This window comes from Furipterus horrens, unplaced genomic scaffold (genome assembly GCF_987537825.1).
Source record: "Furipterus horrens unplaced genomic scaffold, mFurHor1.1.pri manual_scaffold_3, whole genome shotgun sequence".
Classification (NCBI taxonomy): Eukaryota; Metazoa; Chordata; class Mammalia; order Chiroptera; family Furipteridae; genus Furipterus; species Furipterus horrens.
The window spans coordinates 80,715,101-80,738,401 of NW_028327173.1; positions in this window are offsets into that span (position 1 = coordinate 80,715,101).

A 23,301-nucleotide genomic window follows, 5' to 3' on the forward strand; every position below is an offset into this window, starting at 1 on the left:
AAACATAACAAGAGCAGCAAATGATCACTTATGATCTTTAGTTCTGTTTTGCTGGAACTTACCCAAGGAACATTTAGGGTGACCCTCAGTCTGCTCTTCAGGGCACAGAAGCTGGGCCACATACCTGGCATTCATCCTTGCCTGTACACACCTGTCCTTTCCAAGTCTTTCTGGTTTTCCATTGTGCCTTAAGGTCCCTTCTAGCCATCTTTCAGGAAAACAACCTTCGTTCCTTCCCTGGAGAGATTGCTGTGGACCGCACAACCAACCATGGCAGCAGGCCTTTTATTTCGTGGACTTTTATTACCTTTGAAAGTCATCCCCAGTTCCTCAGGGCTTTTTGGTAACAACTTGAGCCCAAGCATGTCTCCTTTAGGCTTGACATTCCAGTCAAAGGCTTGGTCAAAAAAAGGAACCTCTATTAACAACTGGTCTTATTAGTTCTATGCAAAGAAACTTAAGTCATTACTTACTTGTTTAGAATGCCAAACTCTGGAGAGATCAAATAGGGAGAAAAATATACAACGTGAAGGAAAATCTTTGTCCTAATATTCACTGAACTGGCATTTCCATTCTTCATATTTTCATTTTCCCCCACTAAAAAAATTTTTTTGTTTGTTTTTCCATTACAGTTGTCTCACTCCAACTATAATTTTTTAATATCATCAGTGTTCCTACTTTCCTGATTTCTATAAATATTATAATTTTAGTTTGTTTTGTTGCATTATACAATTAGTTTTAAATAGGATTCAAAAAGACCTCTGTATTAACATTGATTAATAATAATTTTTTAAGTCTCTTAATGCAAAGGTTCTTCTCTTTATACTTCAGCTATTGTTATTGTTTTTTTTTTTTTTTTCAAGCTGGTCCTTTTGTCATGAGTTTCCCCCAGTCTGAATTACATCTCCATGGTGTCACTTAGCATGTTCTTCTTTCCTCTGTATTTCCTGTGAGATAAAGCAGCTTAAACCAATTCTGGAAAGACCATTATACAGGTAGGTGGTGTGGGCTCACAATGTTTCATGTTAGATGTCATCAGCTATGGTTGCTCATTGCCTAGAAACACTAATTCATTAGGAATTACAAATTAGGATATTTCTTTCTTTTTTTTTACACTTTCTCTTTTTTTTATTTTTTACTTTTTTAAGTATATTTTATTGATTATATTGTTACAATAGTTCCAATTTTTTCCCCTTTGCTCCCCTCCGCCCAGCACCCCCTTCCCCAACAATCCCCTCCCCAAGTCCATGCCGATGGGTCGTACATACAAGCTCTCCTGCCTCACCCTTTCATATATTCTTCTTTTTTAAAAAAATAATTAATTAATTATTTAAATATTTTAACAATAAAAAATAATCCTTCCCTCTCAGACTTAAGACCCTAGGATATTTCTTTTATTCCTTTTTCATTTATTAATTACTTCTATACAAAAATACTTCCCCTTGTTGAATATTTGGTCACATCAGATAGTTTGTATACAAAAGTCAAGGAAAAAAGTTTGATTCTCTCTGACCAGTAATTAATGTAATGCATTTGTTCCTTAAAATCTTTAAAGAATATCAGTGTGTTGATGGATTTAGAAATACTCTATGCATTTAAATAAACATATTCTATGTGTTTAAGTCCATTTTAATTATAATTATTATTTTTTAAAATATGTGTATTGATTTTTTTTTTAAGAGGAGGGAGAGAGAGACAGAGAGACAAAGAGAGAGAAAATCATTGATTGAGTGCCTGCTGTATGCACTTCAACCTGGGATAGAATACACAACCCAGGCATGTGCCATGACTGGGAATCAAACCCCCAACCCTTATGTGAGATGATGCTCCAACCAACTGAGCCACACTGACCAAGGCAATTATCATCCTTATTGATGCTCCCATTTGTCCCTCTTTGCCCAATAAAAGATTCTGAGTCCTTTTGATATAATGCCAAAGTTTTTGACATATTTCTTGCTATTTGGTGAGACAAAATGTTCTAGGCTCATCTTGTACATTTCCAATACCAGATGTGCAGTCTTCATTTCTTCAGGCTGCCTTGTTTTGCTTTGTTTTAAGTGGTGAATGTTACTTAGAAAATATGATCTAAATGTTGCCTTTTTGAGCTTAATATAAGTAAAATCTCCTGGGGCTTCAATTAAGTATTTCATGTGACTGAAACATTTATATAGAATTTTGCCAATTTACTCTCTGAATCTCAGTTCACTCATTTGTAAAATGCAGACTATAGTAATCATTACTTACTGCAAGTCAATACATGCAAAGTATCTAGAATAGTTGCCCTGGCTGGTTTAGCTCAGTGGATTGAGCGTCGGCCTGCGAGCTAAGTGTCGCTGGTTCGATCTTCCAGTCAGGGTACATCAGAGAAGGAAAACTCTGACTCCAAAAAACCTCCACTGCCTTGCGGCATACCTCTTCAGGGGAAAGGCTAAGGGAGTAAACCCCGACAGAAAATCCGGAGCCGGAGTCCCTAAGGCGGTTTGACGTTGTAGTCAACACCGGCAACTCCTGCGGCGCACCTGAACCCAAGCTGTATCGACTCCGTCTTTCCCTTGGACCCTTCAGCTGCGAAGAGAGGGGGGGTCTGCTGCATGGGCAACAGCAGACCCTCCATATTACCCTGCCCAGGCTCTGTAGCTTCAGCGTCATCGCAAGATGTCGATTCAACACGGGAGGAGACAGATACCATGTCACTCCCGAGTCGGACTGCACAGCCATTCTTGGCGGTGCAGATAGACTCTGAAGAAGCTACACCATCGTCTCTTGAGACGGACGGCTGCCGACGACGATCTAGAATAGTGCCTGTGAGAGTGAGTACTTAAATGTTAATTATGACTTAATACCTAGCATTAGGTTTACATTCAGATTTCCATATATAGTGATTTATTTTAAGATCAAAAAATTACTATTTGACAACTTATTGCTCCTCTTGATTACCTCTTCTCTCCTGACCCTCCACATTTCCCTGACCTGATTTGAACATTCACATTTTCATGGAGCAGGGTTCAGTTATGGAAGCCAGGAGAAAGAGCAACCAACTCCAGAGTTATTTTTTGCTTTTGGAAGGCCATCTGCTACCATGACCCATTTCACAACATGCAAATTCAACAGCCGAGTGCAATTTCCCTTCAATCAGTGGCCCAGCAAATATAATTACATTGCTAATTTTAAATTCTAAATGGTCTGCTCAGGTTAAAGAATGCCCACTCATCAGTCAAGATTCTACAATTAATTGAGAAAACAGAGGGCCTGCATGCCAGAATTTTGACAGAGGAGTGAAAACAAGTTTGTTTCCCCTCACCTCTTAGGCCACTGGCACACAACAAACAGATGGTTCTAAATCTTTCCCTTTTTTTGCGTTGGAAAGAGCAATTTGATGCTAGCTAATTACACAGGAAGAACCAGTGAGCAGTTTACAGATTCATTGAGAGGTCTGAAGGACCGCATTTCCAAAAGCCAACCTCACAACCAAGTTAAAGGGATCCCCTGTCTCTTCCCAGGAAGCCATCAAGTTCTGAACTACCACCCTTGTGTCTCGGGAGCCATTCCAATAAGGAAGCTACCATGGTTAGGAAAGTGCTGCTATCTTTTAGCATGCCTGCTATAGTTGGTACCAGTAAGATGAATGCTCCATGCCCTGCCTGGTAACACCATGTAGCTACGACTAGACACAGGGGCCTGTGCTGATGATGCCAGTGAAAAACACAAATGTCCATTATCATATTGCCAGTGGAAACATCAGCAGTAAGGCCTCTACCTCTTTTCCACCTTCCAAATCTCATCCAACTGTGGAATTACAAGTCTCAGAACTCCAGATATAAGGCAGTCAGGGAAATGTAGTTTTTAGGTTTCTAGCCTCTAAAGGAGAGAAAAGCACACCAGAAGGGCATTGGAATAAATGTTAAGTGCCAATATGAGTATCAACTGCCTGTTAGAGCTAGGAGGATTAAATGAAATAATGTATCAAATACATAACAGTTTCTGCACACAGTAGTACTCAATAAATGGTATGAATATTAAACCTGCAGAACTAGTCATCTTTGTGCTACAAAGCAGTACTGCTACAAGTTTAAAAATTAAATAGAACAGTACTTTCCCCTTCTTAATAGACTTTCTTGAGAATGGAATATGAGAGTGAAAAGATATTCCTTATTCAAAAGCTTGTTAAGATTCACAGATGGCCTGCTATGTGCCGAGTGTTATGCTCCCAATTTAGAGTCCTTATCTCACTTATTTCTCACAATTCCATTAAGACCTTGTTATAGAATTTTATGTGGACGCTAAATAACTTTCTCAAGTTCCAATGGCTGGTAAGAGGCTGGCACTTTATATAGATACAGATCTATTGACTTCAGAGCATGTGATTTTATTAATTCATAGATAAGTGCATAAGTGCTCCTAAGGGAGCAGTAGGACTCGCTAGAGAAGATGAGGCACAGAATTTGGTACTGATCTACAGAATATAGAGTATCAGCAGTATTTGTTCATATGTAGGTGGGTTGTTTAGAGGAAATGTAAGTAAAGGGTTTAGACCTGTGCCTGACCTGTACCAGAGATACTAATTATGAAATACTAGCTATGATGTCTTTTGAAAGGACATTTAAACATTGACTAGATGGTAATATTAGCTGGTTTTGCACCTTATGGAACATCCATTTTCATAAAAATTTTGGTTAATGACCCAATATTGATAAAAGGAGTACTCTATGTGGTTCTATATTGAAATGGTAGGAACTTCTAGTTTTTAGAAATTTCACCATTATGTCAGCATTGTGACTTTTGGTGAGTCACTTAAATCTTTCTTGCTTCTGTTTCTTTATCTGTAAGTGGAAATAATAATCCTATCAACATCATAGGTTGTTATGAAGATTATGTTTTTAAAATATACAATGCACATTTCTTTCTTGTTTGGGTTACTGTTTGCTTTACTAAAAATAGGATTATATATATTAATCTTTCTTTTCTTAATAATATCTCATAAAAATATTTAAAGTCATTTGGCACAGTATCAATTCATTCAAGTGGCTGCATAATAGTTACAATATGAATATATAGTAATTTATTTAGAACATGAACGTTACTTATAGTTTTTCTTAAGAACAATGCATTTAAAATCCAATGCATGTGACTGTTGTTTTAAAACAACAGTTTGGTACATAAATTGGAAATATACAGCTCAATAAATTTTTAAAAACAAAACATATTCATATAATTAGCACCCAGGCCAAGAAACAGAAATTACTAGCTCCTGGAAGCATTCATCATGCTAGCCTCTTGATTTCTGTGAATTTTATGTGTTTTTGAACTGTACATAAATGGAATCATGCCTTTATACACTTTTATGCCTGGCTTTTGTGTGTGTGTATGAGGTTCATCCATATTGATGTTTGAAGTTATAATGTGTTCATTCTTATTCCTGTACATTATACCATTAAATGAATATGGCAATTAACTTATTCATTCTACTCTCCATAAAGGTTTGGGTAGCTTCCAGTTCTAAATTTATATAAATGGTACTTCAGTCAACATTCATCTATATTTTTTCTGGTGAACATATATGTATACATCTCTATTGGACATATACCAAGAGTGGTATTATTACATCACAAGGTATACATATGTTTGGATTTAAAAGACACTGGCAAACAGGTTTTTAGAATGAATGTATCAATTTACACTTCTACCAGGAGTGTATGGTAGTTTTGATTATTCCACACACTTGCCAAAACTTGTCATTTTTCTTGAACATAAGTTTTTCATATCTGTGGGGTAGATTGTCAAAAGTGGGATTGCTAAGTGAAAGTTAATACATAGTTTTAACTTTAATAGATGTGAACAGATTGTTTTGTAGAGAGTCTGTATGACTACACATTTTCACTAAGAATATAAAAGAATACGCTTTTATATTCTGGATATGATGGTTGTTGCATTTCTTCTATTTTATTTCTAGATTTCACTATTTTTGTATTTCAAATTTCAAAATTTACCATTCCCTCTTCTACTCCATTTTGTCTTCCTCCTGCCCTTTCTTTTTTTCACTTTAAATTTTAAGTTTCCCTGTCTTAGTCTGGCTTTCATTCCTTGCTCTTTGTATTTCTTCTCACTCTATCCTCTCAAAATCAGTTCTCTTTCTTCTAGACATCTCTTAAACTTTTTATTTCTCCTCCTCCTCCTCCTCCTTCTTCTTCTTCTTCTTCTTCTTCTTCTTCTTCTTCTTCTTCTTCTTCTTCTTCTTCTTCTTCTTCTTCTTTTCTCTCTGTCTCTCTCTCTCTCTCTCTGTCTCTCTCTCTCTCTTCCCCCCCTCTCTGTCTCTCTCTCTCTCTCTCTTCTTTCTTATTCTCATTGCACCTAAACTAATCTTTGCTCATTTGTTGGTATTGCTATGGTGGATTTTTTTCACCAATTTGGTTCCTTTTGGTTTTCATTATATATTTTTAGATTTTTATTTAAACCTAATACTACATAATTCCTTTTCTTACACATTCCACCTTCTTTCCTTCCTTTTTATTTATGGTGTAAATTTCACTTTCTTTCTCCCTTCACCTAGTTTCTATTCCCTACTCTTAATATTTATCCTCCCTCCACCCCCTCAAAATAATTTTTCTTTAAGTTAGTGATCTCATATTTATTTTTTTTCTTATAACAGTCTTAATCCCTTTATACCTTTATTAATATTGATTCATTTGCTGTTGGTAGTGTAGTTGTGGGTGGGGGTTATAATTGTGGATGTAGGTTTGTTTCTTGGGCTCTTTGGTTTTGTTCTGGCAGAACTTGGACAATAGCATATAAGTCATGGGGGGCAGTGTGACTCTAAGTCAGCCAGATGGAGGTAAGGACCCACCAAAAAACAACCCAACAACAACCAAAACCCAATTACAACCAAGGATCCCACATAAATGACATGAAGGGCATCCCAAGAGCATCAAGCTCAGAACATCAAGAAGACTTGATAGGACTCCCACCGCAGAAGGTCACACCATGAACACAAGGAGTCAAAGCAGATCAATTTAATATGTAGAAATAAACAAGAAGAGTCACCTAAAATAGGGAGACAAAGAAATAACCCCCAATCAAAAGGAAAAGAAGAATCCCCCAAAATACTGCTAAATGAAATAAAGGAAAGCAAACTATCAGACATTGAGTTCAAAATCAGTATTATAAGGATGCTCAATGAGCTCAGGGAGAACTACAAATGGCGACTGTTCGTCGATAGCTCAAAACAAACCTTGAAGCGTGTCCTCCTCCACAATGGCAATTTATTTGGTGCAGTCCCAATTGGCCATTCAGTTTGTTTTTGTGAAGAACATGGAGACATAAAGAGAGTCATTGATCTGTTGCAATATACAAGCACAATTGGATCATCTGTGTTGACCTTAAAATGGTCTGTTTCCTTCCTGGTCAGCAACATGGATACACCAAGTATCCCTATTTTCTGTGTATGTGGGACAGCAGAGCTCATGAGAAGCATCAGGTGAAGTCAAATTGGCCTCCAAGATCTGACCTCAAACCTGGTGATCCAAACATTCTACATGAGCTACTTGTTGACAGAAAGAACATTCTATTCCCACCCCTGCACATAAAATTGGGTCTCATGAAGCAATTTGTTCAAGCTTTGCCAACTGAAGGAGACTGTTTTAAATATCTCATTTTGGCATTTCCTAGCCTATTGTTTGAAAAGATAAAATACCTTAATATGTATGTTTGGTAGCAGAACTTTACTACTCATACACAATTTGACTTACAGTAACAATATATAGCCTTTATATGAATAAAATAACTCTAAATAAATAGTATATCAGGTAAGTTTTTCTTTATATTCTTTTGTATGTACATTTTGTATGATTTGGGGGACAAAGGGAGGGTATCCTGTACCTTAAAAAGGTGATGTGATAGAGACAAACTGGGTTATTTTTGAATTCAGATGCCAAAAGTTAGTCAAAAACAAGTGTCAGATCTAACTCAGTGAAAATTGTGTTCCCCAGTGTATGTTCCATTGCGTGGATACACTAGGGTTTATTTACCCATTTACCTACTGAAGGGCATCTCTGTTGTTTTCCTATTTCGGCAATCATGAATAAAACTTTTATAAATATCCCTGTGCAGGTTTTTGTGTGGACATAAGTTTTTACCAATTTGTTTACTATGTGGACTTTATTATTTACCTAGGGCGAGGCTTCCAGGTTAGGAGACAACTGCTATTATGAGGATACTGTGTTACAGCCCCCAAAAGGAGGGCCTGATGAGAAAGCACTGGGTCAGTCAGGGGCCAGAGGAATGAGGGTAAACCATGGGTGGAAGCCTCAACTGTGGTTTACATGGGACAGAACCAGTGAGGTGGGGCAAACAGACTAAGCAGGTTTGGGCTCTGGGGTAGTTGTTTGGTATCAGACCCTAGGTTAATGAGGCAGAGGAAGATTGCCTCCTGGAGTCGTCGTCGTCGTCGTCGGCAGCCGTCCGTCTCGAGAGACGATGGTGTAGCTTCTTAAGAGTCTATCTGCACCGCCGAGAATGGCTGTGCAGTCCGACTCGGGAGTGACACGGTATCTGTCTCCTCCCGAGTTGAGTCGACATCTTGCGATGACGCTGGAGTGTCCTCTCCAGTGAAGCTGAAGCTACAGAGCCTGGGCAGGGTGATATGGAGGGTCTGCTGTTGCCCATGCAGCAGACCCCCCCTCTCTTCGCAGCTGAAGGGTCCAAGGGAAAGACGGAGTCAATACAGCTTGGCTTCAGGTGTGCCGCAGGAGTTGCCGGTGTTGACTACAATGTCAAACTGCCTTAGGGACTTTGGCTCCGGATTTTCTGTCGGGGTTTACTCCCTTAGCCTTTCCCCTGAAGAGGTATGCCGCAAGGCAGCGGAGGTTTTTTGGAGTCAGAGTTTTCCTTCTCTGATGTGCCCTGACTGGAAGATCGAACCAGCGACACTTAGCTCGCAGGCCGACGCTCAATCCACTGAGCCAAAACCAGCCAGGGTTCTCCTGGAGTATAAGAAGCAGATAGAGAAGGTGTTTGGAGTGTGGGCTCTGAGTTGGTTAATTTGCATAAGAAAGGCACATTCCCAGGCAAGTTGTTTCCTATTAAGATATGCCGGGGCCCTGGCTGGGTGGCTCAGTTGGTTAGAGTGTCCTTCTGATAAGCCAAGGTTGTGGGTTCAATCTTCAGTCAAGGCACATACAAGAAGCAACCAATGAATATGTAAATAGTGGAACAACAAATTAATTTTTTTCTCTCTCAGATAAATTTAAAAATTTTAAGATATGTGGAATATAAAAAGTAGCAACAAATGAACAAAGAAAACAAGCTCATAGATACAGACAACAGAAGGGTGGTTACCAGAGGGGCAGGGTTGTGGTGGAGAGATCAAAGGGAATAAAGGGGATCACATATATATTGATTAAAGAGACTAGACTTTGGGCGGCGAGCCCACATGGAGTATACAGATGTCGTATTGTAAAGTTGTCTACATGAAACTTATATAATGTAATTAATTAATGTTACTCCAATGACTTTAATTTAAACAAATTAAAATAAAGACAATTAGCCGTGGAAGAGGTAGTCTGTCCTTGGTCAAGAAGACCTTGGATGCCAGAGCATCAAAAATACAGACAATGTAACATAAAGTAAAATGAAGGTATATTTGTTTTCTGTTGCGGTGCAACAAATTACCAGAGAGTTAGTGACTTAAAACTAAACTGTTTTTTCATGGGGCAGAGGGACTGGCTCCTTGCTCACAGCCTCACTGGCTGGAAGCTACCCATCAGCAGCACTGCAATCTCATCTGAGGCTCATGGGCCTGTTCTCCACTTACTGATATTGGCAGAATTCAGTTCCTTGAAGTGGTAGGACTGAGGTCCCATTTTCTGGCTGACTGTTGGCCTGGGTTTCTCTCAACATCTACAGGTCACTCTTGGGTCCTACTTTGAGGATCCCTTAACAGGCAACTCAAACATGGCCACTAGCTTCTTCCAGGCCATCAGAAGCATCTGTCTCTAGTCTCTGCCTCAGACCTCAAGACACTAAGACCTCAGCTGATTAGTGCAAATCCACCAACACAATAGCCTTTTTGTTAACTCAACAGAAGTAGGGACCTTAATTCCATCCGCAAAAATTCCTTTGCCATCTCTTGGAATATGTCACAGAAATGACATCTTTTCCCGTCCACCTGCTTTCTCCCACTCAAAGGAGGGGATTAGCAAAAAAATCAGGTTATCTAGAATACTGTCCACCATAGAAAAAATTACTCCTTTGGATACAAAATTAAGGACAAGCTGTCAGAAATATTTTCTCCTTTGTATTTGCGATGTAGTCTGTATTTGAATTAGATGGTCTATTGAAAATTAGCATCAAAGAATAAAGGGTCTCCCAGCAGAGGGAATGGACACTCTCTTTGAAAGCTTGATTATGTGTATGACTCATCCACAGTCTAGTCTTAGAACCACCAACAATGCACATATCCCAGGAGTTGGTGAAGGCACCCTGGAAAATTTGCCCAATGACTTTGGTGCATGTGAGCATCAGCTGAAATGTTCTCCCATTAAGAGATTTGAGTGCTGCTAGGGACTGAATGTTTGTGCCACTCCCCCAAGTTTATATGCTGAAATCTAAATTTCTAATACATGGGTATTGGATATGGGGCCCTGGGAAGTGATTAGGTCATGAAGGTAGAGCCTTCATGAACAGAATTCATGCCCCATAAGAAGGGACATGAGAGATGTCTCAGACTTTTGATGACAAAATGAGAAGACAGCAGTCTGCAAATCACAAAGGGAGGCCTCAGCAGACCCTGGGTTGGCTGGAACCTTGATATGGGGCTTCCCAGCCTCCAGAACTGTGAGAAATCAATGTTTTCTGGTTAAGCCAGCCCATGTTCTGCCTCAGCAGCCCAAGCTAAGCCAGGCTCTAAAGTGTACTTAATGAAACTGACATTAAGGGACTGTGAAAGAGGTGGTCTGAGTTGGGTTGTCCTTTCCCCCTTTCTCTGGTGTTCCCAGACATGCACTCCAAATTCCATAAATTATTCAACCTCTGGGGCTTTGGTGGTCAGTCATCATGAAATTTCAAGCTGGCTGATGCTAGGATGGTTGAAAGGTGGTAGAAAAGGAAACATGAGAGGAATGGGGAATGTTGGGTCCACGTCCACATTTATTATACAGAAGATTTAGAATTTTAATCATTCTCAGCTTTACTTCCAGGACGCTAGGGAATCACTGTAACTGTTGCATTTAAAGTATGGAATGTTATTTTAGGCTGTTCCTGAAATCTCCTATAAACAATGTTAAACGAGGTAGAGAAAGGCTGTGTTCATTTATCAGACATGTCTGAATGGTCCTTCCCAAGTGGCATTATCTCCTTCAATCCAGCCTTGGGACAATCCAAGAGGGCATTTCATGACTAATCTCAAATAATCTGGGAAAATTAGAACAATGCCAGGCCCAGTCCAGAGGTCTGGCGGTGGAGGGGTTGGGGATTAGTTTCAAAAGTTGTTATTGATTCTGGAGTTATCAAACTAAACTGGTGGTTCTCAACTGGGAGGAATTTTTCCCCTGGGGGTACATTTGACAATGTCTGGAGATATGTGGGGGTGTTTCAGCTAGGGTGGTGCTCATTGATGGTGGAAGTCAGGGATGCTACTGATATTGTACCATGAACAGGACAGCCCCCAGGACAAATAATTTTCTGGTAAAAAAAATGACAATAGGGCTGAGGTTGGGAAACCCTTGGGCCTGCCCAGTGCTGTGTTATGTCCATCAAGGCGAAAATTGTCCTGTGATGTCAAGACATGAAGTAGCTGACACTGGTGTGTGAATGCTTCTCCTCCTCTTTGTGCCTTTTCCCCAAGGAGGTAGATGCCCCCTTCTCCCCAGTTTCAGTGGCCTGAGGGTCTGCCCTGTAGATCCAGTGCAGGACAGGGACAGACAAGGCAGAGCTGGGGACCAGGAGCACCTCACTTCCTTTGACCCCTGGGTCTGCTGGGAGGAAACCATAGCCCAGGCATTCCGAGGACACCATCCCGCTCAGGACTGTGTTCTGGTCACATAGGAAAGCCTGAGAAAATGTTGTGTGTGTTCCTAATTTTCATTTTCAGGAGCAAAAGGTCCAGATCAGTCCAATGAACTGATATAAGGGATTCTGTAAAAGAAAACAAGACATCCTTACAGGTTGTGACAGAAGTCAATGCCTAGGGCCTGAGCTTGAATCTAATGGGCCTCAATTACTAACACCCCTGTTCTTTATGCTTGTGTCAGGGAAGCTGCAGAGAAAAAGAAAAGGAATAGAGACTGTCTTGCCTTGGGGGGAGGGGGAGGAGTCCTAGGTGGTGAAACCATAAATCCTGAGGGTTTCTGGACACTTGCCTCTTGGGATGAGGGCAACATGTTTGAACTCCTCACATTGTGACCTTGGTGTGGGCTGTGGCTTTGGACCAGGCCTACTGGGTTGGTGCCCTTATCAGCTGTGTGGTCCTGGGCATGTTACTAACATTTAGTCAGTGGAGATCATTATAGTGCGTGTGCATAAGGTTGTGAGCAAGAAGGGAATGAATACTTATGAGGTGTTGGGTCCAGTGCCCGGTCTCGAGCTACTGCTCTGTAAATGTCTGTTGATTGACTCTAAGGTCTTTTTTCAGCTGTAACACCCTTTTCTGTCGATATCCCCAATATTATGTAATAAAATTTGAGGCCCAAATGCCGGCCCTGATTGCAGCACCTCACTGAAAGCCAGAGGGTTCAGCACCATTATGCCCATTTTGCATGGCTGTCTAAGCAGCATGTGCCTTTAAAGGACTTTAATCAAGAGTGAAACACAGAAGTCTTCAATTAAGCTAAGCTTCACCAGAAATGCAATTCTATTTTTTCTGCTTCTCTTGGGTATAAGCCAATGCCATTGTTTCGCTTTAGGGTGGGGGATGGTGGAAGGGAGATAGTGCTGGAGAAGTTTCTAGAAGGAATGTGGAGACAGTGAAATCTAACAGTCCTATTTAGCTCTGAGGACACAGAAGCTTGGGGCCGTGAGAGACTGGTCAGCCTGGAGTGAGACAAACAGCCCCCTTTCCCCCTAGGCCAGTTAAACTCTGGACCACACAAAAATGATAGGCTGGTGGTGACCAGTCATCAGTCCTGATCTTGTGTCAGTGGGAAGAAAAGTGGCCCCGTGGTCCCCCTGAGGACATTATAGACAGCGGAAAGAAAATACAACATCTTCTCATCCCCCATCACATTCTGAATGGGAGGTGCTGCCACGTTCCACCCTGCCCACCCCACAAAGCCAGAATTCACCTGACTCCTGAGAAATGTTTGGCACCTTACCCTTCCTTCCATGTCCTCTGATATCGTAGCCTTCCCTGCTGGTGGGAGGTGACAGCATTCGTCACACAGGGAGCATACTGTTGGTTCTTTCTGTACCTCTTGTCCTGGCACTATGATAAGAATGCCTCTCTCCTCTCCAGTGTTCCCATGTGGAGGACGAATTATATGATCCATTCCACACCCAGCGTCTCCTGAATCCTCAGCTGGGAGGTGTGTTTGTGCATCTCCAAGTGTGGACATTGAGGATATCAAGCTGGCAATGGCCCCTATGCTTTCCCTGCCCAGCAAAGGCACCCGGGGGCAGCCAGAGTTGGGCACACGTGGCTGGTCCAGTGGCAGTCACTCCAGGGCTGGCATTGCAGTAAGGAAGGGGTGGCAGGCAGGGCTAGGCATTACCTGTTGCTCAGGGTATGGTGGCCAAAAATCCCACACGAGGTAGAGAAAGCTGTGGGTTCTGCTTCCAGGCAGCAATGGCAGAGAATCCAGATAGATCTTTGCAGTGTTTGAAGGAAGATGATGGACAGGTTGGTGCTTGCAGATTTCATGGCTCAGCACCATAGCAGAGTTGCTGGGTGGCAGCCTGTCTTAATGTCAAAGTACCATTAGTACAATTATTTATTTGTTTGTTTGTTCACTTATTTTATTTTTAGAGAGAGGGGAAAGGAGAAAGAGAGGGAGAGAAACATCTCTGTGTGGTTGCCTCTCACTTGCGCCCCCAGCTGGGGACCTGACGTGCAACCTAGTAATGTGCCCTAGCTGCGAATCGAACCAGCGACACTGGGCTCGCAGGCCGACATTCAATCCACTGAGCCACAGCAGCCAGAGCTTCCGTTAGTACAATTAGACCAGTAATGTGAATACTTTGCAGGTACCAAGGCTGCACCTGGCTCTAAAGCTCTGTGAGCTTGGTGGGACTCTAGCAGGTCTCTCCATGGGAAGCAACAGAAACCACTTCTTGTAGCAGTCTTCCGTCTAGCAAAGTAGATGTTTTGGGGTGGTCTCTGTCTAAATGGAGCATCCAACTGCATGGGTATGAACCAAGTGCCTACTGACATTGCTTTCACGGGACTGATGGGGCTCTATGGTGAGCAGCTTTAAGCACCATTGACTTTTCAGATTCACCCAGACGTGTCTGAGGGTGAGCAATGTTCAGAGGGACACACTGTAAAAGGGACAGACAGAACTGGAGAGGGTTTGAAACAAAAGTCTTCTGGAGGGACAAAGGAATCTGACAAGCTTCCCCAAATTCAGCACCAAGGCCTAAGGATTCGAACCAGATGATTATTTTTCCCAGCTAGATATAATGCAACACCATCCTCAATTGTAAGTAATTAATAGATATTTTTGTTGAAGCCAATGAAAGGGGAGGAAAGGCTCCTGTTTGTTTCTTTATATTCCACTGCTCAGAGGGGCATTGGGAAGGGCTAGCCTTGCAGAACGTGTTCTGAAATTCTCTCCACATATTATACCATCTTGCACCAGGCTACTCCACTCAACAACTGCACGGGGCAATAGTTTTAACTCTATTTCACTCTTTCCAGGGTAGGCTTATTACTTAGGAGATACTATCATTTCTTCAACCCAGTTTGTATCCTTGTTTGAAAACCAAGCATATATAGTTGCAGAGTTGGCTCCTGCTATCTCAAAAAGGGGTCTGACTTTTCCTAAGACAGACCCTTGTCCCCACTCTGTCCCCTGCAGCCTGAGCCCTGGCACCCCGGCAGGACCCCAGACTGGCCTTGGCAGATTGCCATCTTTTCCCTCTCAGCTGGGAAGATGGGACAGCCTGTCATGGCAGAGCTGAGGGGACAGACTAGAAGGCTGTGACTCAGGTCTGCCACAGAGATGCTGGGAGAACGAGATGCGGTTTTGTGACATAAAAGGTGGCAAACTGAGCCAAAGGAAGGCCATGCCTCTCCCTGAGGGCACTTGTGGAGATGCTTGGGTGGACTGGAGACCCTTCCCGGGGCACCTTGGAGGTGTGAGCAGAGCAGGGGCACACTAGGGGAGGGGCCCAGGTCACCATGTCATCTGGGAGCAGAGTCACCCCTTCCAGGAAACTTGAGGAGGACATGCGGACTCCACAGACTCCATGACTGAGAGCCTCTCGCAGTCCCGCTGACTTCTCCTGAGATGGTAGGATTGGAACCCAGGTCCCATAGTTAATAGCTGTGGAGACGCCCTTGAGTCCTGGGCCCAGCCAGCCCACAGTGACCACAGGCAAGGAGAGAGGGTGCCAGGGAGGAGGGGTAGCCCTGGCACCTTAGCTGCGGGTGACCCTGCAGCAGAAGGAAACTTGGAATCTGAGAATGGGCCTCATCTGGAGATGATCCCACCATCAGCCCTGACCGGTTCTCTCTCTCTCTCTCCCCTTCTCCTTTTTTTTTTTAACCATGCCCCACCTGTACATTTTTATTAAACACGTGATGCTTGTGTACAGCCATGTGTGAGGTGATGCTTGATTCGAGTATTAGCCACACGAGGACGACCGTGCTGCGGCCGGGGCGCCGGGGCTCGTGTGCGTCTGCCTTGGGTCCCGCGCTCAGGCGGGGGGCGGGGGGACGGACGTGTCACGCGTGTGCGAGGCAGCGTGCGCTACAAGTAGAGCTGGCCGCGAACACAATGTCTCGCTTGATTTTGGTGATTCCTTCCGCGAACTTGTTCTCCAGCTCCGTGTTCCCGATGGCCTTGGCCGCCTGACACATCTGCCGGAGCAGCTCTTCCAGGGGAATGAAGGAGAAAAAGAGAGAGAAAAATATCGACGTGAGAGAGGAACACTGATCAATGGCCTTCCATACCCACACCACCTAGAAACTGATCCTGCAACCCAGGCTGTGCCCTGATCAGGAACCTAAACAGCAACTTTTGGTTTGCAGGATAATGCCCAACTAAATGAGCCACACTGGCCAGGGCCTTGACTGGCTCTTGTGCTCAGAAAGAGATGTGTCCTAGTCCTGCCATGAGCCCCTGGGTTTTCTCTGGAGCCAGGTGGGCCTAGCAGGACCAATCTCCAGGCTTCAAATTGCCCTCTCCTCCGGCCCCAGCTGCTTCAGAGCAAAGTGAGGGACCTTTTTCTAGACCTACTATTCTCCCCTCCCTTGGCCCAACTGATCAGCCCTGGTTGCTAGGTACCTGTTTACCACAGAGATAGAACACTCTGCAGAATTCTGAGCAGTTATTTGTGCCCACAGGGCACTGGCAGATGGTGGCAGAGCTGTGAGCCCGGCCAGCCATGGAGGGCCTGGTGCCTGCCACTGCCACAGCCACCACAGCCACCTTCCAGCTGATTCTGGAGCACCTGTGTGCGGTTCTGCTGCTGATTTCTGAGGGCTTGAGACAAGTCCAGCCTCTCCATGTGTTCCCCTGGGTGGTCCTGGTGGGCACTCTGATGGGTGCTCTGGTGGTGGTATCCTTAATAGTAAAGAGAAGACACACTTCAAGAAGTGTGAAGGCACTGAGCAAAAGGTGTCCTGCCCGAGATGAAGTCTCTGCAGCATGTAGCGAGAATATTGGACCAATGAGAGAAGTTGACGACACCCTCAAGTCACCTGGGGGTGGAGCCCAGACCTCTCCCACTACAGATCTTTTGCTTGAAGGCGCTGATAAACACCTGAGCAGGATGTTGTCACTTCAGGACCTGGATGATGTAGTGAAAACGGTGTGTGAGAGCCAGCCTCCTAAACATTCCCACGTGACCAATGAGAAGCCCACCTCAAAAGCCTCGGGGACTGATGGAGAACAACTTCAGGAGAACATACCGAATGGTTTGAAGAAAAACACTCATTATCCCAGAAGTCTGGAACTGCACCAAGATGAAATTATGGGCTGGAAGCAGAGCGTCCAAGAGAAGGAGGAGGATGGAGCTGTTGATGGCACAAATGGAGCGGGTCCTGCAAGGTAGGGCTGGCCAGTCCCTGTCCATGGCGGGAAACCTGCTGCAGACCAGTCCCGGGCCTGAGGTCCTCAGAGGTCACTTGGTTCATGTCAAGTCACAGGTCAAGAGACAGGGGGTAGCAGGAAATGGGGATCAGTCTGACCATGGGTCAGAAGATGATCTCAAAGGTGTCCCTCATGATGCTGACCTCAATGTGTTCCTTCAACATGCTGACGAGGAAAATCAGGGAACAGCCAGACAATTGTGGAAGCAAAAGAAAATAAGTGAAGAGCTTTCAGCAGAAATAATGAGTCTGAGAACCGAGAAAGCATCTCTGCAGTGTGAAAATTCAACCCTAAAAACTGAGATTCAGCAGCTGAAGCTGAAGCTTCAAACTGTGCCTGATCCATATGAAGATCGTCTAACACAGCTCCACAAACAAGTGTCTGAGGCAGGAATGCGCTGCTTAGAAATGGAGAAAAAATGTCTCAGCAACTGGAGAAGTGTGAACTCCACTGATCAGATTGTGAACACGTACAAGAAGATGACCCAAGACATGAACTAGGAACTATGAAGAAGCACTTCCTGCTATGAAAGGGAGATTCAGTACCATCAGGAAAGAGCTGAGGAAGCCTGGATGGCAGCCAAGTGCATGGAGAGAGAGTTCCAGGAGCTACAGAGAGAAAATGGTCACAACAGGCAGATGCTGGCCAAGGCCAAGTCCATGTTCCAACCTTTCCCAGGTGGCCCTTTTGCTGCTGCTGCTCCACCCACAGCCTGCAGAGGCCCAGAATGCCAGGTTGTCCCCTGGGTCATCAGGTCCCAGGAAGGAGCCAGGTCACGCAGTAAGAGCTCAAGAATCCAGGGTCACCTACCAGGTTTGACTCAGCTTCCACCGCTGCTGGGCCCTGAGATCTCACAACCAGGACACAACATCTGCCTGCATTTTTGTTCCAGTAATTCTGATCAATCTCTCATTAGTTAAGCTACTCTTACTAAATTGATGCCACCATTGCTCTTAGTATAGTACACAGCTTTAGAACTTTACAGTAATAGTCCTTATATATAGATTTATTAACGTAATTCTCATGAGTACAAAATTCCCCATGAGAACATTTAGAATTACCTACTTATTATAAATATTGTATTTTGATTTAAATTACCACTGCTACCTAACTGTCATCTGACTCTGACATGGAAGTTTAAACAAAGACCATGATTATATGCTATGGCTATTATCACAAATGTATAGAAGTAACTTAATATGTACTGGTAAAAATTTTGGTCAGTTTTAAAAACAATGCAAAAGTAATTTGAACAGCATAACACCCCATTCAAACTACATAATATTTTTATTAATTTAGTACTAAACTTGTAGTTTAGTCCTAAAATAGAATAGTTTAGCCCTAAACTGATAGAGTAGAAGCCTTAAAATTTCTTTCCTGCTTTAGAGTTTTTCTAATTCTTTATTTAAGATACTCTTTATTGTCCTGCATTTATAAATTTTATGCAGTCAAAATGAAAAGGTTTCTCCTGATGGCATCACTCCCACACACACTTGCTCTTGTTCTTTCACATGAACACATACACACATGCACTCACAAAATGAAGACACAAGGTCCTTCGTTGTTTTGAATCTGAAGAATATGTATAGTCTTGCAAACTTGAATAAGTATTTTCAATAAATAAGTCATAGAAAGATGAAGTGGTGTGCCTGTCATTTGTGCCCAGAGGGAAGATCCCTGAATCACACACACAGGAGCAGAGCTGCCCCATGTATCTGACGTGATCCTACTAGAAGCAGCTCACAACTGAGGCTGGAGAAGACGCTGGGACAAAGATCATCCTCCAGTGTGACAGGGCTAAGGGATGGACCAGGGTGGGGCCCAAGTCCCAAGAGGAGGGGAGCTGTGCCCAACACTCGTGTCACCTGAGCCCAGTGAGGGCCTGCCTCAGAAACAGGAAACCCTGCCCCACCCTCTACCCTCCTGTCCCCTAGTTACTGCTGAGCAAAAGGCAGCTACCCAGAGGCCCGGGGAGTGCAGGCTGGGGTCAGCCTCAGGCACAAGCGGGCCTGAAAAGGGCCTGGAAGCATTTGGAGAATGACCACCAGACTTAGTTTGACTCAAAGTGTGTGCGAGAATCATTGCCTTGTTCATGCCCACGTATTCAGTAACTGTCCCCGGAGCTTCCCCACTGACCTCCGGACTCTTCCAGGTGATCAGGACGAAGGGGTGGAAAGATCAACCCTGTGAACCCTGGGGACCCCAGCTCTTACATTCTAGTCTCCACCTGGAGGAATTTGAGAGAGGATTTTTTTCTGGGGACACTGATACTCCCATGCAAGGGGACGTTGGGTACCCCTTGGCTGGGCAGGATGGGGGGACGAGTGTGTGTGGCTCCCCTGGGCCCCGACTACACCAGCCTGACGAGGCCCACAGGAGTGCAGGTGCCAGATCTGGAAATGGGAAGCTCGGAGGTGAGTGACCCAGACACAGAGAACTAGGATGCGGGGGGGAGGGGTCGGAAGGCCTCATACAGGTCACAGGTCATGGGGTTTCAAGGGTTCACGACGCTAAGTTCCAATTTCACCCTGACCTTTCTGGGCCAAGCAGGAAGGGAAACCAGACCATGAGTAGAACATTCCTCTTGGAAGAAGCAGAGACTGGCTCAGGGCTGGGCTGTTGTAGAGCTTCCCCAGGGCGTCCACCCGGGGACCCTGAACAATGTCAAGGGTGTATCTTTCTGTGAGTCTTCCTAATGCCCTGTCTGAAAGCCACCGGGGCATCCAGAGCCCCCTGGGGACAGCACTCCGAGGGGTACTTAGGCACCCATTACCCCCACACTCAGGTCCCCTCTGTCTCACATCCTGGTATCTGGTGTCAGGGACAGGACCTGGGTCACTTGCCCTGTGCAGCCCAATCAGGAACACAAAGCCAGCAGGTAGCAGGCCCAGGTTAACTGTGCAGTTTAGCTTCTCCTTGGGAGGGAGGGATGTAGATACCCCAGTACACTCCCGCCTCTCTTCCCACCTTGGGGGCTCATGGGTCCATGGAAAAGCTGCTGTGTGATCGAGGCCAGATTTCCCCTGGGAGTGTGAATCACTGCCTCTCCAGCTGCCCCTTCTTGGCTGATAGGTATCATAAAGCATCACAATATTAGGGCACATCCCTGCTGCAATCACAGGTTTAAAGTTCCCCTCTGCAGAGCCTCCTGGTCTAGATCCCAGCCTGAGCTGCATCACAGCACCACTCCTGAGCAGTGCCCCAGTGAACACCCCCCACCCCCCACCCCTGTGCTTGGCTCTCCAGTTACTGTCCGCGGCTGTGCGAGCTTGGGCGAGTCACCCAGGAAAGACCCTCTGCCGAGCCTCTGGTCTGGGGGACCACGTGCCTTCCCTCCTGACCCTGTGGCAATGACATTCTCTTTACACACACACACTCACACACTCAGCCAGCCAGCGTGGAAATCAGAGGACGGTCACACACCAGGGCAGGAGACTTGCGCCCAATCCAGCAGCTGGTAAGAACAAGAACTGAGGAGATAATTTTGACAAATGCTCTGCCTGGAAGACACTTGGCCCTGTGTTCCGGGCCACGCAGAGTTTTTCAAAGGATGTTTGGAAAGGGGACCTGTTATTTATTGTCTCTAAGCTGTCCCAATGAGGATGCCAGGAAGAGACGGCTAGGTATGAAGGGGGTTGGGTTTGTTTTGTAAGGACAGTGAAATGGGATAAAATGTATCATCCTGGGAGCACGGTGTGCTCAGTTGATAGGGCACAATCATGGTACTGCACAAAGGTTGAGACGTTGCCTGTGGGCTGGGTGACAGACCTTTACCCACCATGTCAGCACCAGGCGACTGTTCTTGGAAGCAAGCCCCGTTAGTAGGTCTCTAATGGGGCAGGATCCCAGTCTCAGCTGGTAGAGCCTTCAGCCACCTAAGCCACTTTCTTGCCCCCTGAGGACACTGACAAATAGCCCTGAGACATGTTGTCTTGACCCTCCCTCCGCATTTGCCCTGGAAGTAAGGGCAGCCCCCTCAGGCTTGCCAGGGTCGCTCATTCATGCTGTGGGGGCTCTCTCTTGCCCCTCCACTTAGGCCATTTGTTGTCCATCACTGTCTTCTGTCTCTCCTCCTCATCTCTACCAGCCATAGCTTAGTCCACAGGGACTATTGCAGTAGCCTCTTAGCTGGTGGCCATACCCCTTGTTACCAGGGTAACCTTCCAAAAGTCCAAAAGCAGTATGATTCTTATAGCTTTGGCTCCCAGAAGACACACCCTCCATCTCTACAGTTGGGGACCATAAAGGGAGCTGTCAACGTGAGAGAGAGAAGATAGAACAAGTCTACCAGGGTCTTCCTTTTCTTTCAGTCCAAACTCCAGGCCTCCAGGTATGTCCTGATGACTGGCCCCAGCTGCAGCGGAAGCCTAGACTCAGCTGGTCTGCATACAGCTCCGCACTCTTCCCACACTGACCTAGATGGATGCTCTGAATTCCCAGCTATGTCTCACCTCTGAGCCTCCTATTATTTTCCTTACAACTGGAGACCCTGGCCCCTCGTCATTACTCACATAACACAGAGCCTACTGTCTCAGGTCAGGGTCTCCTGCATTCAGAAGATCTTTCTTGGGCCTCAGCAGATGTAAGTGCTTCTCTCATGTTGCCCCACGGTGTTTGTGACCCCCTCTAGGTCCTTACTAGGCTGCATTTTAGTTATTCCTTGAGTTGTCCAACTCACTCATCAACCAAGACCCTCTTCTCCACTGTAGCCTTGGACTTGGCACAGCACCGTTCCCTGGTGTGAAGGTGGGGGAGCCTCACTGAGGGCGGTGCTGGGAGAATGCAGACATGTTCACGTGTGTGTAATGAATGGTTGGGTGAGCAGACAGCACCAACAGGAGAGATCAGAGTCTCCTGGGGGAAAACTCAGACCGTGGGAGTCTCCAGCTATGACAGTTTGGTTTTACACTCTTGGATATTGAGCTGATGGCCTTCTACTCTACAAAAAACTCAGATAGGAGGTGGGGGCAGGAGGAGGAGGGCAGACTGTGCTGGGAGGAAAGCTGGGGGGTAGGGAAGTGCTATGTGGTCTCCACTCCCTCTGAGGATAGGTGGTCCTGTGACACACCACACACACACATGCCCACACTCTCACTACTAGCACGCTCACTCCTAGCCCAGTCTCATCACCTCTAGAAGCCCCATTTTCTTCACTTGGGAGGATGAGCATGGAGCCTTGACCTGTTACCAGAAGGGGGTCTGAGCCAGGAGTGGGTCGCCTCAATCTGCAGGGAGTACATAGATTATTGACTTTCTCTAGGAAATGTTTCCCTACATAAGTCCAGGAGTCTATGAGGATATGTCTATTAAAGCTGGGGACAGTGATACAAAGGAAGGGCTTAGCACAGAAGAAGCAGTAAGAGAGCCTAGGAGGGGCTGCTTTGGCTCTCTAAAGAACAGAAATCACAGTAAAAGAAGTAAGCTCACTGCAAAGTCAGAGATAGGCTCAGGAGGTTAGCCCTGGATGAGCTGCTACTGCCCATTGCTGCCCTGGTTGCAAGTCTCGTGGGGACCCATTGGAGTTTAAAAGATGCACCTGTGGGGTAAGAAGTGAGGGAAAGGGAAAAGTGTGGGTGTGCTCTCAGGAGGGTGAGCTCACTGTGGATTCTTTGTCTTGAGGTTTTTTATCTTTCTTTGGACACAGGCCGGAATCCTAGGGGAGATCTCAGGGGAGGGTCTTGACAAAATATTCATTAACTTTTCAGGTGTGTCCTTCAATATGTTGATTCATTAAAATGTATGTAGGAAGGGATCAGGGTTATTTCTGTTTTGTTTTATTTTTAAACAATGTTCCTGAAGGGGGACTGGGACCGATGCTGGTCCCACCCAGGACCGTCAGAATGTGTAAACCATTTGCTCCTAAGTGTGCCTTGTTAGGGAAAGTAAAACCTTGTGACTTCAGCTGGCTGTAAATTGCTCAGATGGTTTGGCCTTAATTATTTTGTCTCAGTTTCCCTTATTCCCCTGTCAAGAAATTTCCCCAGCTCTTCATTATCTTGCCTCAGAACATAGTAAGCTCTCATTCCACAGCATTTCTCTTCTTCTTATCATTATTATTTCT